Consider the following 19,440-nt stretch of genomic DNA (forward strand, 5'->3'; position numbering starts at 1 on the left):
AAACCATGGGTCCATGAACCAGTGCACATTGGGGGAAATCAGAGGTGGAGAGGGTCAACAACATTAATTCAAAGGAATCAATCCTGAATCCAGCATATAAATGCTATACAAAAAAAAACAGTATCACCTCTACTTCCTAGAAGTTTGCAAAGATTAAGCATGACATTTAATACTTTAACAAACCTCTACAGATGTGTGGTAGAGAGTATGCTGAGTGGTTGCATTACAGACTGGTATGGAAACACAAATGCCCTTCAACAGGAAACCTTTTTTAAAAAAGTGGATATGACCTCGTCCATCATGGGTAAAGCCCTTCCCATCATTGAGCACATCTACATGGAGGTCTGTAGCAGAAGAGCTGCATTTATCACCAAGGATCCCTACCATCCAGGTCATGCTCCATTCACGCTGCTGCCATCAGGAAGGTGGTACAGGAGCCTCAGGACCCACAACACCAGGTTCAGGACCAGTTATTACACCTCAGTCATCAGGCTCTTGAAACAGAGGGGATAACTTCAACTCATCACTGAACTGTTCCCACAATTCATGGATTCATTTTCAATGCGTCTTCATCTCATTCTCAATATTTATTGCTTTTGTTCTTTTGTATTTATAGTTTGTCTATTGTACATTGGTTGTTTGTTTGTCCCGTTCGATATAGTCTTTCACTGATTCTGTTGTGTTTCTTTGATTTACTGTTTAATTTTGCAAAAGAAATGAATCTCAGTTGTATATGGTGGCATACATACTTTGATAAATATACTTCAAACTTTGAAATACCACCCTGTAACCACTACTACTTAAGCTAATGTTTTTACCTTTGCTATTTCCTAATGACCTTTTAAGTAGTTTCTGAAAAACCCAAACAGTACTGCATTCATGTCACACCCCTTTGTCTCAGAAAATGTCATCTATTATTTGCCTTTAAAGCTGTGCCATTGCTCCTTGATAAACTCACACTTCACCCAGTGCTCATTGTTTTCCATTTCCAAAACTTTCATACGGTAGACCTAATGGTTGCCTGTCAAGTGCTTAAACCTTGCCTTGAACAAAAGTGAAGTTTACAACTTGTCAGTCATCTGGCAACTTTCCTACATCAAGGCATGTTTGAAAGATTATAGCCAGCCTTAAGCAATGGCAGTTGCATTTGCTTTGAACAATCTAAAATGCTTCCAATCCAGCCTTAATTTTATGTAGTCAGTGTCTGATACTTCAATTTTTTAAACTATTTATCTATGACTATTCTCAACAAACTTGTTTTTTCGTACATTCTAATTAATGGTTTCTCTGCAAGGACTGGACTTCCTCTTCAGATGGAAAGTAATGAGATGCTGCTTGGCCTGCTGCGTTCACCAGCAACTTTGATGTATGTTGCTTGAATTTCCAGCATCTGCAGAATTCCTGTTGTTTGCTCTCCAACCAATACTGTGATAGACCAACATACTTGCAGCCAGCAAACTGACTAGCACAAGTTCTTCAGCCATCTCTCTTCTGTTCACTCACCACTTTTTAATAAGTCTAGTTCAATAGAATTTAGAACAGTAAAGCACAGAAACTAGATCCTTTGACCCATGATCATACTGGACTACTGAAGCTAATGACACCCAATTAAACTAATGCTTCTGCCTGCACATGGTCCATAAGTCCATTTTCTCCTTATTAATGTATCCAAGGTTCCTAAGGCTACCATTGCAGGCAGGGGTTGGTGATGATCAGTGATCAGCTACAATTACCTATTAAATGCTCCCAATGGTGTGCATCTCAAATAGCCCACTGATAACCAAATCCAGCTCCTGGCCTTCACGTGTGGCTTAATTACTAAGCCCAAAAGAACCATTTCCACTGATACGAGAAGGGCAAAGGCAGGTTACAGGCACCTTAAAACTTGTCAGCTGTGATTGGCACCTCATCTATAAAGGAAATTCTGATTTCAAACCTCCGCTGCCTTGCGGCTATACCCACTCGTGGTAAAGGCTTTGGGAGCAAATTCTGTAAATCCTGAGGAAAAATCCAGAATTGGAGTCTCACGTTGAGTTCAGTGCTGACTGGCATCGCTTGTGACACTGCTGGTGGCAAACTGTATCGATTTCTGCCAGTTCTATTGATTCATCAGCTGTATGGAAAGCAGGACCTGCTACATGGACAACAGCTTACACCTGGCAGAAACCCACTTGCTCATGGAAGAATGGACAAATCTCCAAGAAGATGCAGGAATTGAACTCTGAACTACAACACCCAGAGCTGTAAGAGTGTCATGAAACCGTTACATGGGCCCACCAGCGGCTTGCAATAGAGCGCTGATTCGTCAGCCAAGGAACAGAATTTTATAGTAATCAAAAGGATGCATTTTATATGAAAGCATTAGAAATCATGGATTCCAAAGTCATTTCAGATTCTGAGGCCATCTAGTGAAGTCACAGTCAGGACATCTGCCAGAGATTTGAACCGCCTCTATTACGAAATAATCCATATTATGAATTACCAACCTTTTTCTAGACAGCACTATCAGGAACAACTCCATTATTTTCACTGGCAAGGAGTAACCCCATCAACATTAAAAATTTAAATGAACAACATAGAAGAATCATTTCCTTCCTTATCTTGTAAGCACAAGATAGAAGGTAACTTTATGTATGCAATATATGAAATACTTGAAACTTAGGTTCTGATTCAGTTCTAAACATTTTAGTCTCTTACAATATTTACCAAACTTCATTTAGGAGACAAATCAACTTTCATTCTCTCACACACTGCCTTGAATGTACTTACAACTTTTCCAAGGTTTGTTAGACATGGGGAGGTAGGGAAGAGGGGAAGAAATCACATGTTTGCATTGTTTCCAGACCTACAATTCTAGTATTCTCGTCATTACTCAGTAAAAGCAACATAGAAGTTGTCAAATCACGTCCTTGAAGATATTGTAATATTTCACAAAATTTTCAAAAGACCAGCATTTACACAATACTTGCCAAAACTTTTACTTCAGACCATTTCATTGCATTCAAATGGGTCCTTCTGCTTGAATAAACAGTAATTCCAGTATTCCTATCAGTCAAAGTAATATACAAATGACCTAATCAAGACCTTTTCAGATAATTTTAACTATTGGGATATTTTACATTTTCAAACACCCCTACCTTAGGCATACCATCTTTACAGCAATAGCTTTTCCTGAACGGATTACTGTATTGAGTTCAATTGAGCCCTTTTGTTTGATAAACAATTCCTTATAAGACCATAAGATATAGGAGTAGAGCCTATCAAGCCTGCTCTGCCATTTCATCATGCCTGATCCAATTTTCCTCTCAGCCCCAATCTTCTGCCTTCTCCCTGTATCCCTTCATGCCCTGACCAATGAAGAATCTATCAACCTGCCTTAAATACGCATGAAGATTTGGCTTCCACAGCTGCTTGTGGCAAAGAATTCTATAGATTCACCATCTCTGGCTAAAGAAATTCCTCCTCATCTCAGTTCTAAAAGGACACCTCTCTATTCAGAGATCGTACACTCTGGTCTTAGACTCTCCCAGCATAGGAAACATCCTCTCCACATCCACTCTACCACCATTCGATAGGTTTCAATGAGGTCACCCCTCACTCTTCTGAATTCTTTTGAATACAGGCCCAGAGCTATAAAACCCACTTCATATTACAAGCCATTTAATCCTGGAATCATTTCCATGAACCTCCTATGAACCCTTTCCAGTTTTAGCATATCCTTTCTAAGAAAAGGGGCCCAAAACTGCTCACAATACTCCAAGCGAGGCCTTGGCAGTGTTTTATAAAGCCTCAACATTACATCCTTGCTTTTACATTCTAGATCTCTTGAAATGACCGCTAATATAGCATTTGTTTTTCTCACCAGACTCAACCTGCAAATTAACCTTTAGAGAATCCTGCACAAGCACTCCCAAGTCCCTTTGCACCTTAGTTTTTTTGTATTTTCTCTCCATTTAGAAAATAGCCATCCCTTTCATTTCTTCGACCAAACTGCATGACTGTACACTTCACGACAATGTATTCCATCTGCCACTTTGCCCATTCTCCTAATCTGTTTTAAGTCCTTCACCTATCTTTATATTGTCTGCAAACTTTGCAACAAAGCCATCAATTCCATCAGTCAAATCATAGAGAAATAATGTGAAAAGAATTGGTCCAAACACAGACCCCTGTGGAACACCACTAGTCACCAGCAAACAGTCAGAAAAGGCTCCCTTATTTCCAGTCTTTGCCCCCTGCCATTCAAACATTGCTTTATCCATGCTACGATCTTTCCTGTAATACAATGGGCTCATAGCTTGTGCCACTCATGAAGCTGCTTAACCTTGTCAAAGGCCTTCTGAAAATCCAAATACACATCAACTAATTCTTTGTCTATCCTGCTTGTTACTTCTCCAAAGAATTCGAACAGATTGTCAGGGAAGATTTGAGGAAACCATGCACATTTTATCATGTGCCTCCAAGTACCCAGAGACCTCATCCTTAATAATTGACTCCAACGTTTTCCCTGGCCTAAAGTTTAATTTCTTATGCTTCTCTCCCTTCTTGAGGAGTGGAGTGACACTTGCAATTTTCCAGTCTTCCAGAACCATTCCAGAATCTAGTGATTCTTGAAAGATCATGAATGCTTCCACAATCTTTTCTGCCACCTCTTTCAGAACTCTGGTCCAGGTGACTTATCCACCTTCAGCCCTTTCAGTTTCCCCAAGAACCTTCTCTCTAGTTATGGTAACTTCACACACTTCATCCCCCATAATACCTGTGATTTCTAACATACTGCTAGTGTCTTCCACAGTGAAGACTGATGAAAAATACCAATTCAGTTCATCTGCTATTTTGTTGCCCCCCATTACTACCCCCTAGCATAATTTTCCAGCGTTCCAATATCCACTCGCCTCTTTTACACTTTATGTATCTGAAGAAACTTTTGGTATCCTGTTTAATACAGCTAGCTTTCTTGCATATTCCATCTTTACCTTCTTAATGACTTTTTTTAGTTACCTCTGTTGGTTTTTAAATGCTTCCCAATCCTCCATCTTCCCACTAATCTTTGCTCAATTATATGTCCTTTTTGGCTTTTATGTTGGCTTTGACTTCTCGTTAGCCATGGTTGTGTCATCTTTCCTTTAGAATACTTCTTCCTCTTTGGGATGTATATATTCTGTGTCTTCCAAATTGCTTCCAGAAATTCCAGCCATTGCTGCTCTGCCATCATCCCTGACGTTCTTTTTTGATCCCTTCTGTACAGTTCTTACCTTCCCTAGAAGAGAGCCTAATGATCCAAAAATCTTATGCCCTCCCTCCTACACCAACTCCTTAGCCAAGTATTAAACTGCATAATCTTATGCAGTTAGTAATTTCTGTGCCCCTAATTCTTGCATGTCCCCAGTTTCTAACTCTGTTTTAAACATATTCAGCACATTTCACACTCCATTTTTATATATACAAAAGCATGAAGAAATATAATGTGCATAAATCTTGGCTACTTCTCAATACCAAACATAGGTGTAACCAATTGTTCAATTTTAGCATGAAATAAGAGCCCTTTAGCAGCAGAATGATGTAATTCTGGGTGCTCCAGTTCCCTCCCATTTCAAAAAAGATATACAGGTTAGGGTTAGTAAACCGCAGGGATGGCATGTTGGCACCAGAAGCACGGCAACACTTGCTGGCTGTCCCCAACATATCACAAACCATGACGTAAATGGCACATTTCACTATATGTTTCAAAATACATCTGACAATAAAGTTAATTTTCATCTTTACATCGCAAAGATCATTCTGCATAGATCAGACAGTAGACATGAAGTTTGATTTAAGGTGCACATATGCACCCACCCAGCTTCACATATCTAAGGGCACAATGTGTCGTTAAAGTAAAAGTCTGCTGTATCTTCTCACCAGTAGTTGTGAGCTTGCAAATTTTCATTTCATTTTGTGCTCATATTGAATTGTTTAACTTCCTTCCATACTATCAACGGTCACAATTATGTAAAACAGAGCTACTGTTGTAAATAGAGCCAATATTCTACTCTGCAAATTCAACCACAATTCTTGCATTTAGCTTTAAGATTACCACTGCCACCAGCCTAATTGAGCAGAATGCTAGATCACCTGTGCCAGGCAGAATCCATGGAGCTTATATCAATTATGACTATTCTTGGTGTGCTTTGTTCTTTCACAATGGTAGTTGTGCAGTGGTTAATGCAGACAGGCATAAAGTTCATAGATCATGAAACAGCTGGCCTTAGCCACCCAAGTTTTTGATTGCAAGCATTTTTAGACATGCCTATCAAAGTTGCTTTTCTTGAAATTGTACTGCAATTTTTTCCACGAACACAAAAGTATTATTCAAATCACTTTAGCTTAAAAATTTAATTTCCTGAGAAGTTCCAAGTCTCACCTTCATCAAGATCACAATTAGACATCAACGTTTCAGAGAACAAAAATAACCATTTAATATAGTTGCCAAGTTACACACATTCCTCACCCCAATGCAGAGAATACATTAGGTCAACAAATTAATACCAGAATAATGGCTGCCTATCAGGTCTCAAAGCAGGTAAAGTTTTGCAGCTCCCAAAAGGACTTGCTTTGCCCCACCCCCATTAACAAAAGGTTCTCTAATTAAATTGTCCATCCAATCTCAGCTTCCACAAGGAAAAGAAGCATTCCTACATCTTTCTTTTCTTCAATCTTTTTATTAATTTCAAAATACAGAAACAGAACATAGCCATAATACAAATAGAAGGAGATGTAATGTTACACTTAAAAAAAATTAATTGCAAAACCAAGTAGTGGAAATTAACAAAGCTCCCAAACATGTAGAACTAACCACAGACAATACAAAATAAAAAAAACTGGAAAAAAAATGAAAAAGAAAAAAAAACAAAACAAAAAAAAACCCATCCCCAAAGAAAAACAAAATTAATCAACTAACCTAAAAGACTTGGGCAAAACTAACAACTTAAAAATGGAAAAGAAGAAACCTTAGTGTCGACGACTCCAATCCCCTCCTACATCTTGCTGAAAACAGAATAACTGCTTTTAAACATTCACTGTCATCTGATGTGACAAGCTCTTTCCACAAGTGGTACCAATACCTCATTCTCAATGTTATGACGCAGACAGCATATACTGTCTGAATGGTGAGGGTCATTAATGCTTACCATGCCATTCTGCACCCGCACTTTGCTAAGTTCACTCACCTGGCTGTAATTTCTTGCAGCATTGCTTTTTGAAAACGTCCCCAGTGGTGGGGAAGGTTGTACCTCTGATGAAACTTCATTACAGTAGATACTAGTGCTACTGGGCCTCAGTCGTTGAGGCACCTGACCCTGCTTCTCTTGGGCAATGGCATGATTGATGCCCACTGGGAACCTCCAACTGCAGTAGTAAAAGCTTGAAGATATTCTTGAACATTTCAGCCAGCTGAGTTGGTGCAGGTTTTCAGTGCCCTGCCAGGTACACCATGGGGGCCTGAAACCTTGCGAGGGTGCATCCTCTTTAACAATGTTCTAACTTTCAGCTCAGAGTCAGAGATAATTAGAGTTGCCAAATGCTGTGGCTATTTACATTGAGCTCATCAGGAGCGAATCACTACTGCCATTAATGCTGTTAAGTTTCATCTTATAGGAAGTAATGTTATGAAAACCCCTCCACAGCTGCTATGTATCTGATTGCATATAATTTCACACAGAATTACCATTTCAATCTTACAATGGCCTTCCATAACTTCTTGGAGGGCTCTGGCTCACTGGTGTTGAATACCACAGATCTAGCCCTCAGTAAATTGCACATCTCCTGCTTCATCCAGCATTCTGGTTTGGTTCTAATCTACACATGCCTTGATGAAGTCAGTGACAGCCAAATCAAAGGATAAATCCTGATTACGGCCCAGTCTACCAATTCAAAACAGTCCTCTAATCAGTCCTGCCTCTCCTCACACCTGTGCTGCTTGTGAGATGGAGTAGAAGTACAGCCAGGTGAGTGAACTTAGCAAAGTGCGGGTGCAGAATGGCATGGTAAGCGTTCTTAATGATGGTGCAACAGTGATTAAGTGCACTGGCTCCTATGGTTCCACAGGTAACATGTTGGCAGTAGTTTGACAGAGACTTCAAGCTTGCCTGGTTAAAAATCTTCCCATTATGGTACAGAAGGCAAAGTGTGCTGTCTTATGACTACTGATAACATTGGACAACAATTTTTTTCCCCAAAAGTGTTGCTTCCTCAGATTTGTTTCTTGTTTATGACAGACTGCTTGAAGATGAACACAAATATAATTTCAGACTACCTGTATCACGTAGGAATTTGGAGAAATAACAAATTAACTTTTATTGAATATAATGTGTTTAATTGCATAATGGTGCTGATGCTTTGCAATAGTTCAACTAAGTAACAAACTATTTTGTTAATGATTTTCACTTGTACTCAGTGTCTGAGGCTTCTCGCTTAAGTGTCCAACAATAATTCGCCAGGCATTGATAGATTCCAGTTGCCCTGGTATCTTTTCTCCATGACCACAATGTCCCGGTGAAACCCTTCACCATGCTCGTCACTAACAGCACCAAGATTTGCTGGGGAGAAGTCTAAATGGGAATGCAGAAAATAAATCTTTAGTGACACGTTTCATTTTATGGTTTTATATGCTTGAAGCATGCTTTCAACCAGCTGCATGTAGTTTGGTGCCCTGTAGATGCCGAGAAAAATTTCAACAACTTCTTTGAATGCCTTACATGTGATTTTCTCCAGTCCCACTAGAAATTCTTCAAATTGCCTGTCATTGATGACCTGTTTGATTTGTGGACCAACAAAAATGCTTTCTTTAATCTTGGCATCTGTTATTCTGGGAAGCATCTGTCTCAAATATCTAAATCCTTCATAGAACTTTTTGTGCCTGGTGATAGCAAATGCCATCCTCACAGTCCTGAACCCAATAACTATTACTAAAACCTGTCCTACCATGCAGCAGCTGCACCACCTAAGCAAGACAGGAAACTTTCCAGCTTACATTGTAGGCAACATTTTAATTGATTTGAATTATGAATTGAAATAATAAACAGAAGTTTATTTTAAAAAAAGGTGTGTGATAGGGAAGTTTAATGTTGATTTTCATCAGTAGCCCAAAATTCATAAGGTACATCTGAAGGTATTCAGGAAGCAAAATCTTTGTTGTCCAGTGTAATGGTGCTCAGCTCTGTCATTAGCCAGGGGAAATATACACCACTGACAAAATGACAGCAGAGAATTCTCTTGCCAGGTAGAATGGACACTTGGTCACCAGATACTCTAGGTCACGAGAGAACTGAAACAGAACTGCTATATCTATGCACCATGAGATAATCATGAATCAAATGCCACTGCCTCTGCTTTTACCTGATGCCACCATCCAGTTCATGCAATGGATAGTGAAGCCCTCTGGCTGGAATGCAGTGTCCAGAGTGCTGGCCGTGAGCCACATGTCTGTAAAACAGTACACATTTCCTCATGTCCCCATACGTCTAATATCCTAGAAGCTATTTAGAAACCACTACTTGGGCATAGTTTACTGCTTTGGAACAAACTAAACCAATTAGAAATTCAGCTGCAAAAAGACTGAGCCAAGGTGGGAATAATTGACAGATATATACAATGTTTCCCTTCCTGAATGCAATCAAATTAGGAAATGGATTTCAATATAGCCAAATGCGAGGAGTACTATTTAAAATGAAACCAGCAGAGGAGTAACACTATGAATAGTAGGGCACTAGGAAGTATAATGGAACAAGGGACTAAGTGCATAACTCGTTAAAAGCAGCACAGGTAGAGAAGGTGGTGAAAAAATATTAGCAGACTGGTCTTTACCAGATATGGCATTGCACATAACAATCATGACATTATAATATTTTCTTAGAAGTCATTGGTAAGGCTACACTTGGGAGTACTGTGTACAACTTTGGTTATAGAGAAGAGGTGGTTAAACTGGAATGAGTGTAGAAAATATTTACAAGAATTTTCTCAGGATTAGAGGTCCTGAGTTAAAGGGAGGTTGCCCAGAGTAGGTCTTTATCCTTTAGAACATTGGAGAATGAGGGGCAACTTTATAAAATTGTTTAAAATTAAGATAGACATCGATAAGGTGGTTGATAACAAGTCTTTTCCCTGGGATATAGGAATCTAAAACCACAGGATATACACTTAGGATGAAAGTGGAAAAATTTGAAAAGGGACTTGAGGAGCAACTTTTCCCAAGTAAGAGTGTTGTAACTAATTAGAACAAGCTGCCAGAAGTGGTTGAGGTTCTTCTAATAAAAGATTTTTTGGCATACTCCGAGCATTCAGCACCAACTTAACGAATGGAGCACCACAACAGGATATAATTGTATTGACTATTCCAAATGAAACAAATGGAAGCTGCCCTTAACACTAGGAAATGTTAAAAAGATGCAAAGTACAAAATCCATATCATATGCAAAACATCATGTTGTGGAGTCTGCTTAAAGCAATAACCATGCACAATTAAATAAAACAAAAGCAGCTTTATCTAGGTGAGGATCATTTTGGCATTTATTTTACACTTAAGCATGACTGCAATATGGAATTTTAAATTTTGCTCTCAAACTAAAAATTATAAAAATATGCACTATGCTTCACAGCCTACTCCGTAATACCATTGAAAAAAGATGGCCCTTATTGAAATTATCCTATTTTTTAAAAATGGTCAATTAATGTCTGTTTCATTCACTGACATACAACTTGCCATTGCTCTTTAGACTTCCTGGATTGATTAACAATTAAATTAAACTCATTGTTTCCATAAAATGGAATTTACTCTTTAGGCCATTCTGCCAGATTTTTTAATTACATAGCACATTTGATGTAATATCTCTTTGAAAAAACAAAAGTGGGATATCTATGCTTATTTCATTCCAAAACTATGCATTCAACTATTTCTATTTCTGCAATAAATAGGCTATCCCATGCCAGATAGTTGCTTCGACCAGTTTACAATTATGGTAAATATTACACCCATAGCCTTAAGGGTGTATAATAAATTAACTTCTACCAAAACTGAAACATCAATCTTAAGTAATAAAGTTGCTTACCTTTCTCAAATGAAATACTTCTTAGAACAAGAAATGTTTGCATCATCTCAATTCTTGTATCTTCAGGCAACTGCTAATGGAAACAACCAACTAGCTATGAACAAAGATCAAAAGGAAGGTCCAAAGATTCTTGAAATTAGCAAGTCTTCAAAGATGCAGTTCTTTGAAATAGTAAAATGTGTTGTGAATGTAGGGGAAATCAGTCCACGTAATAAGCTTTGATTTCTTGAAGACATTTGAAAAGATACTACAAAAGTTGAGGAAATACAAGCTCATGGCTTAATAGGAGATAACAAATTGGCAGAATAACAGAAGGCATGAATGGTTATTTAGCTACTTAACAAGTACTTCAATGGTATCAGTGCAGGGACCGCTCCCAATAATTTACACGGGGTGCGAAGGGCATTATCATCCGGTGTCATCAGCATAATTGAACAACCAAGGAAGTCAAACTTCTGAAGAGGATACAAGACTACAACAACATACACAGTAAATTAAGTAGATAAAAATTTGCCAAGTCAGAGAAGTACAGCACAGAAACAGACCCTTCAGCCCATCTACTCAATGCCAAAAGCATTTAAACTACCTACTCCCATCGACCTGCACTGGGATTATAGCCAACCATACCCCTACAATGCACATTTTTTATCCAAATGTCTCAAACATTAAAATTGAGCTCGCATGTACCACTTGCATTGGTAGCTCATTCATACTCTCACAACCCAATGAGTGAAGAGGTTCCCCGCCCCACACGTTCCTCTTAAAACTTTTCACCATTCACCCTTGACCCACTACCTCTGATTGTAGTCCCACCCAACCTCAGTAGGAAAAGCCTGTTTGCTATCTATACCCATCATAATTTTGTGTATCTCTACAAAATCTTCTATGTTCCAAGGAATGCAGTCCTAATCTATTCAATCTTTCCTTATAACTCAGGTCCTGCATTCCCAGCAGCATCCTTGTAAATTTTCTCTGCACGCTTTCAACCTTGTTTACATCTTTCCTGTGGATAGGTGACCAAAACTGTACACAATACTCCAAATTAGGCCTCACCAGCGTCTTTTACAACTTCATCTTAACTTCGGATCTCTGTACTCAATACATTGATCTATGAAGGCCAATGTGCCAAAAGTTTTCTTTACGACCTGATCTACCTGTGACGTCACTTTCAACAAATTATGGACTTGTATTCCTAAATCCCTTTGTTCCACTGCACCACTCAGTGCCCTACTGGTCACTATGCAAGATCTACCCTGGATGATCCTACCAAAGTGCAAAACCTTGCAGTTGTCTATTAAATTCCATCTGCCATTTTCAGCCCATTTTTCCAGCTAATGCAACTCCCTCTGCAAGTCATGATAGCCTTCCTTAGTGACCACTATACCCCCAGTCTTGGAGTCATCTGCAAATTTGCTGATCTAGTTAACTACAATATCATCCAGATCATTGATACAACTAACAAACAAATAAAAAGGATCCAGCACCAATTCATGCAGCACACCACTATCACAGGGCTCCAGCCAGAGTCGCAACCCTCCTCACCACTCTGGCTTTTCCCAATTTTCTAACTTGTCCTGAATGCCAAGTGACAAGCTTCCCATGCGGGACCTTGTCAAATGCCTTACTAAAGTCCATGTACACAACATCCGCTGCCTTGCCTTCATCCACTTTCCCAGTAATTTCATCGAAAAACTAAGATTGGTTAGACATGACCTACCACACACGAAGCCACGCTGACTATCCTTAATCAGTCCGTATCTGTCCAAATATGTATATATCCAGTCCCTTAGAATACCTTCCAATAACTTTCCCACAACTGATGTCAGACTCGTTGGCCTATAATTTCCTGGCTTATCCTTAATGCTCTTAAGCAGTGGAACAACATTGGCTATCCTCCAATCCTCTCTTGTGACCAAGAATGTTTTAAATATCTCGGCTAAGGATGTGGCAGTTTCTGCACTTGCCTCCTGTAGAGTCCAAGGAAACACCTTGTCAACTCCCAGGGACTTATCCACCCTTATTTGCCTCAGGGTAGCAAACAACTCCTCCTCTGCAATCTGTACAGGGTCCATGAAGTTGCTGCCACTTTGCCTCACTTCTATCGACTCTGTATTCATCTCCCAACTAAATACAGATGCAAAGAATGCATTTAAGATCTCCCCCATATGTTTTGGCTCCAACATGGATTACCATTCTGGTCTTACAGAGGACCAATTTTTGTCCCTTGCTATCTTTTTGCTCTTAATACATCTGTAGAATCCCTTAGGATTCTCCTTCACCTTGTCTGCTAAAGCAACCTCATGCCTTCTTTAAGCCTTCCTGATTTCTTCCTGAAGTGTTTGCTTGCATTTCTTACACTCCATAAGCCTCTTTCAATTGTTCCTACTTGTCTACACCTGCTATGCACCTCTTTTTTCTTAACCAAAGCCTCAATCTCTTTTGAAAACCAAGGTTCCCTACTCTTTTAATCTTTACCTTCTACTCTGACAGGGACGTACAAGCTTTGTATTCTCACTCGCCAGATCATTTCTGATACCATCAAAATTAGCTTTTCTCCAATTTAGAATCTCAACCCACGGATAGGCCTATCTTTTTGCATATTTACTTTGAAACAATGGCATTGTGGTCTTGGACACAAAATGTTCCGCTCAACAAATTTCTGTCACCTGCTGTGTCTCATTCCTTAATAGAAGACTCAGTAATGCATGCTCCCTCATTGGGACTTCTATATACTGAAGTCTCACTAATGGCTATAATGTCATAATTCCAGATGTTGATCCACGCCCTAAGCTCTCCTGCCGTTTCTTTGATAATTCTTGCACTGAAATATACATAGCTCAGGACACTAGTCGTACCATGCTCCCCTTTTTTATTCCTGACTTTGCCTGAGGTTTTACCGACATCTGCCTCCACAAACTCTCCACTATGTTCTGGCACTCTGGTTTCTACTCTCCCTACAACTCTAGTATAAACCCCATCATGCAGCATTAACAAACCTTCCCGCTAAGATATTAGTCCCCTTCCAGTTCAGGTGCAACCACCCCTTCTGTACAGGTCCCACCTTCCCAGGAAGAGCTCAATAATCCAAAAATCTTACGCTCTACCTCCTACACCAACTCCTTAGCCATGTGTTAAATTGTATAAACTTCCTACTTCCAGCCTCATTAGCACGTGGCACAGGTAGCAATCCTGAGATCACAGCCCTGGAGGCCCTGCCCTTTAACTTAGCACCTACCTCCCTACACGGAACCTTGTCGCTTGTCCTACCCATGTCATTCATACCTACATGGACCACGACCTCTGACTGTTCACCTTCCCACTAAAGAATTCTGAGGACTTGATCCAAGATGTTCTGGACCCTGGACCCAGGAGGCAATTTACCAACATGTCCATTCCCCTAACCAATGAATCCCCTATCTCCACAGCATGCCTTTTCTTAACCCTTCTCTTCTGAATCACAGACTCAGCAACTTTCCTCCGTTAAGTCATCACCCCACACCCCCCCTACAACAGTATCCAAAATGATGTACCTGTTGTTGTAGAGGGATGGCCACAGAGGTACTCTGCATTGATTGTTTAACCCCTTTTCTCTTCCTGGCTCTCACCCAGTTTCCTGTGTCTGCACCTTCAGTGTAACTACCTCTCTATGTCCCATCACCCCTTCTGCCTCCCAAATGATCCAGTTCATCAAGTTTCAAATGTAGTCTTCAGGAACATTGGAGATCTCCCTGCTTTCCCATATCCCGCAAGAGGAACATTCCACTAACCCACCTGGCATCTCTGCTGTGTTAAAAGGAGGAAAAAAAACACTTCACCTTGAGTTTTTTTTCCTTCTCTGACTGAAGCCTCAAAGAGCTAAAGCCTAAAGATCGCCACTCCAGTGATGGTGCAGTGCTTGCCCCTGCCTTCCTTTAATTTGCTCTTGCTATTCAATCGCATACACCAATTGATCACTGGTCAGAGCTCAATTATGCTGCTGCGATCTGCTGCTGCCTTTTTCTGCTCGGTCAGTGGACCTGAGTGAAATCTCCTCCTCTCAAATTTCTGATGTCCAGATTGATCACTGGTCAGAGCTCATGTGGGGGGGAAAGTTGAAAAATGTCTATTTAGGCAGCAAAAACAAGAAGAATACATTTTTTGCAGGTACAGAAACAGTGGAATTCTGTCAGATAAAAATGAACATCAAGGAACAAAATCATCGACATCTCTAACCCTATAGGGAAAAAGTTTGTCCTCCCCACCATACAGGCAATGCCCTCTTCTCGCAATTAACATCAGGAAGGTGGAATAGGAGCCTCAGGGCTCACACCACCAGGTTCAGTAACAGTTATTACCCCCTCAACCATAAGGCTCTTGAACCAGTGGGAATAACTTCACTTGCCCCATCACTGAACCATTCCCATACCGAGACTCACTTTCAAGGACTCTTCATCTCATATTTATTATTACTCTCCTCTTTCTTGTAGTATTTACACAGCATTTTTTTTTGCAGAATGGTTGTTTGTCTGTCCTGTTGAGTGTGGTCTTTAATTAATTTACTGTGATTGCCCACGAGGAAATGAACCTCAGGGTAGTATGTGGTGACATACATATACTTTGACAATAAACTAATTACACAAGTCCACAAATCATGCATCAACACAAAGGAAAAGTCCAGCTACACTTCTAGGTACTTTTATATACTTTCTCCACGTGTTATTAAAGTAGAATGCCAATGCAAGATTTCAGTTAAACTGAGATGCAACTTCGAGCAATGGAAATATTGCTTCCATTTCAAAAGTCTACTTAGTTTAATTCTGCACAACAGCACACATCTATCCAATTGATGTTTTGTGAGCGATATCACTAAAGCACTCGAGAATCTAGCTGCTCCAGGTTACGTGCAAAACAAATGCCTGACTTCAAGGTTCTGTTTAGTCAACAAATGAGGATAATGGTAAAAGAAATAACATTGCTAAAAGCCATAGAGTTGAATTTTAGTATCTTGAAACATTCTGTGCACAATGAATATAGATACTATATTCACGCTGCACCCTCAACTATGTTTGCTTAATAAAGGGGCAACCTAATACACCCAACCACATTCCCAAAACATGTCCAGGCTTGTATGCCCTTTTATACAAACACAAAATGATTGTTTAGCCATATCATAAAAAGTTGCATTTATTTAACAAAGTTTTAAAACACATTACAGAAGCAGTATCCAGAAAGATTTGTCAATGAACCATAGAAGGTGTGTGAGAAATTGGTGCAAAGGAATCTCCAAAACAAATTTAAACTCCCAGGCCTCAACACTGAAGCCACACATCTAATATACCAGGAAAGCATAATCAGGGATATGGACAAGGCCAGAGTAGAAAGAATGCAGAAATAGAGGGTAATAAAAATAAGTAGTCTAATGCAAATGGATGATGTAGACAAAGACAAGAATTTTTAAATTCAAAATGAGCCATGCATGATGACACTTAAGGCATATATAGGTTAATATTGTTTGGAATTTCAGTAGAGTTTGAGTACTGAGACTTGAAGCTGACCACACTAGAAATCACATCTGAAATAGGTAAAGATATCAACAGGTAGCAGACTATGCCAGACAATATCAAAAGTTGCAGAGGGGATACAGACCACCCCACCCCCCAAAGTACAGGTCTGCATCACGTGCTGGGATGGTGGGGAGGGGGGAATTAAAGACCATTCTGATAAAGGGTCTCAGATTTTAAAGTTTAGCCATTTCTCTTCCCATAGGCACTGCCTGGCCTACTCAGTACTACTTGTTTCTACAGTTGGAACTTGCTTGTTCAGGAGATGAGCTGAAGTACAGAATTTGTGGAAACAGCTCTGTGTTTCCAAACTTTAATGGAAGACACACCATGGTAATTATGCTCATTCAACACTAGATGCAAGATTGCAATAAATAAAAAAACTAAGGAAATTGGACACCTGGATCTAGATGCATACTGGGAATCTGATAGCAATTTTTAACAACATCACTTCAAGGGACAGCAAATAAGAGAGAAGTGAATAACAGATTCATCCAGTATGAAAATCCACAAGTAAAATGTCTGGACAAATTAAAGCAAAAATCAATGGCTATCCCATCCAGCCAAACACCAATTGAGAGGCATTAGAGAAGGATGAACCCGGTCAAAGGGATAACGTGATTAAAAATGTAGCTCAATGTATTACTAACCCCGTTTTAAAATTTAGATCATGGCCATTTCAGTGCAGTTGAGAAACTTAATAAATTTTAATAGGAAGCTCTGTTTAGGAAAATGAAACATGGAGACCACATTGGTTGTGTTTATCCAATTCTAACCTCCAAATAGGTTCTGTATTCTAAATTAAAAACTTTTCTATGTCACTTGTGCAGAACGTGCTGCAGAGTTTCTTCACCTAGCTACTTTCCTGTTTACCACTCTCTTCAATGTCTTTGGCAATCATTTTCCTACATTGCAAATTATTGTTACCTGCCTCCAAATGTTTCTAATTCTCAGTTTGCCCTGCACCTGAATTGTAATGGATATTTTCATTCTATTTGGTTAGAACAGCACTCTCATTGATCTGAATACAGCATCTTATTGTGCACCGAGCAGGTATTTTTCATGCCCACGTTTAATTTGTTGAATTTTCGGCTCATATGCATTTATTTTGAAGAAAATTAGTTTTTCAAATCGATTATGCAACTTTGTAACTATTACAAGCTACACCCATGTTATGGCTATTTCGGTTACAGCAATTTGCATCTAGTTCCCAAATCAAGAGCCAAAAATTTGAGTTACTGAATTTGTGTGACAGCAAATTTTCAATCAATGTTTGCACAAATGTAATGGAAAAAAAACAAGGAGTTTTTGGGATCACTACAACATTTCTGTAACTCCTCCCCCAGTAATAGGAGGGTCACTGGGGAATAAAATCAAGCCGTTTCTGTGAGCACAAGGATGAACAGTGTTCTAGACTACACATTACTTACAAGATTTGAGCTGGGTAATAACATAGTAGTTAGGAAGCCTCATCACTTTAATCTGCTCTCACTTATGTGTACCAAGTAATGCATTCGAAAAGCCAAGTACAAAATTAATCCAATAACTAGCATGTTCCAGACCAGGTGAAAAAAAAACAGCTGCAAAGTTTCTTGTGGATTTCTTTTAAATGCTGGGCCTCCACATTTTAAAAATACATTAAACTATTAACATTTATCCAATCATGTAATCTACGATAAGTGCCCTCAGATCTTTGCTGAATTGACCCCAACTTACATTACTCACATAAAATAAAATGCTTTACAAAACCAGATGAACTTTGCTCAGTGAACCAAATGAATCACACATTAAAATATTTTAGAATCAAGACAAAAATAAAGCTACAAATTGTATAATAGTTCTGTATATTTAATAGTCTTGAGCAGCAAGTCTCAGCTACTGTATGCAAACAATTTTCTACTTCCATTATAATGACTGTTTTTTGAGAAAGTATAATTCAAGTCTTCCAATCGACTAGCTAAACTGCACATTGAGTTAATAAGCACTTTAGGTTGAGAAGTCATAAATGCCAGTTACTAGAGTTCAGGAAGTACCTAGTTTAGTATAAAGTGCTTCAATTGGATACAGCATCAGTGTGAGATTTTTCTTGTGCTTTGGATGCATTAATAGAGTTCTTTTTCCAAGTATCATGAAGTACATTAAACCCAGTAATCACTGCTCCAATGAGGCAGTTATAAATTACAAACGTATTGTTGTAGTGTTTACTGTACTTGTCACATTCCAGTTTAATTCAATATATTAGATATAGACAAAGCTCAAATCATTCTAAAGAAATGTAAAGTGACAGAATCACTTAGGAAGCTAAAATTCAGTAGCAGAGTAGAGAGCGCTAGGCATTTCATCAAGTACCTTTATACCAACAGATTAACTGATAATGCAAAGGACAAGCCCATGACATTCTGGTTGGACTTCATGAAAAACAATATCCTGTGAATTTGAAATTCCTTTGAAAAGCTGTTTACAATGTTGTTTTATTCAGTTTTCTCAATAAAATTAAGTTTAGAAAGTACATTCTTTCAAGAGATACCTTGAAATTGTACAATAAATTGTTCATTGTCAGTTATATTTCCTTCCAATTAAACATGCACAAAAACGCTGAAAATTATACACATACTTCCAGTTACTATGTATTTGGCAGCCAAATCATGGTACTTAATTCTTCAAATTACGTTGGTTCATCCCATCCCCCAACAGGGATTGTACCTGGAAAAATGCACAATGAACTGCAATTGCCTTATTAGCTGAACTAACTCAAGGCAGCAGTTGCACAATTAGACTCAACAAGGCTAATGAGAGGAGAGAATGACAAGCTGGAT

General features: G+C 39.0%; 1 protein-coding gene across 1 annotated transcript in view; it reads right to left on the reverse strand.

Annotated features, from left to right (window-relative positions):
* Positions 1 to 19,440, reverse strand: part of fam117bb (family with sequence similarity 117 member Bb) — a 219,564-nt gene that overhangs the window by 199,138 nt on the left and 986 nt on the right. The gene's annotated exons all lie outside the window — the stretch shown is intronic.

The sequence above is a fragment of the Mobula hypostoma genome, chromosome 6 (assembly GCF_963921235.1).
Source record: "Mobula hypostoma chromosome 6, sMobHyp1.1, whole genome shotgun sequence".
In the NCBI taxonomy this organism is placed as follows: Eukaryota; Metazoa; Chordata; class Chondrichthyes; order Myliobatiformes; family Myliobatidae; genus Mobula; species Mobula hypostoma.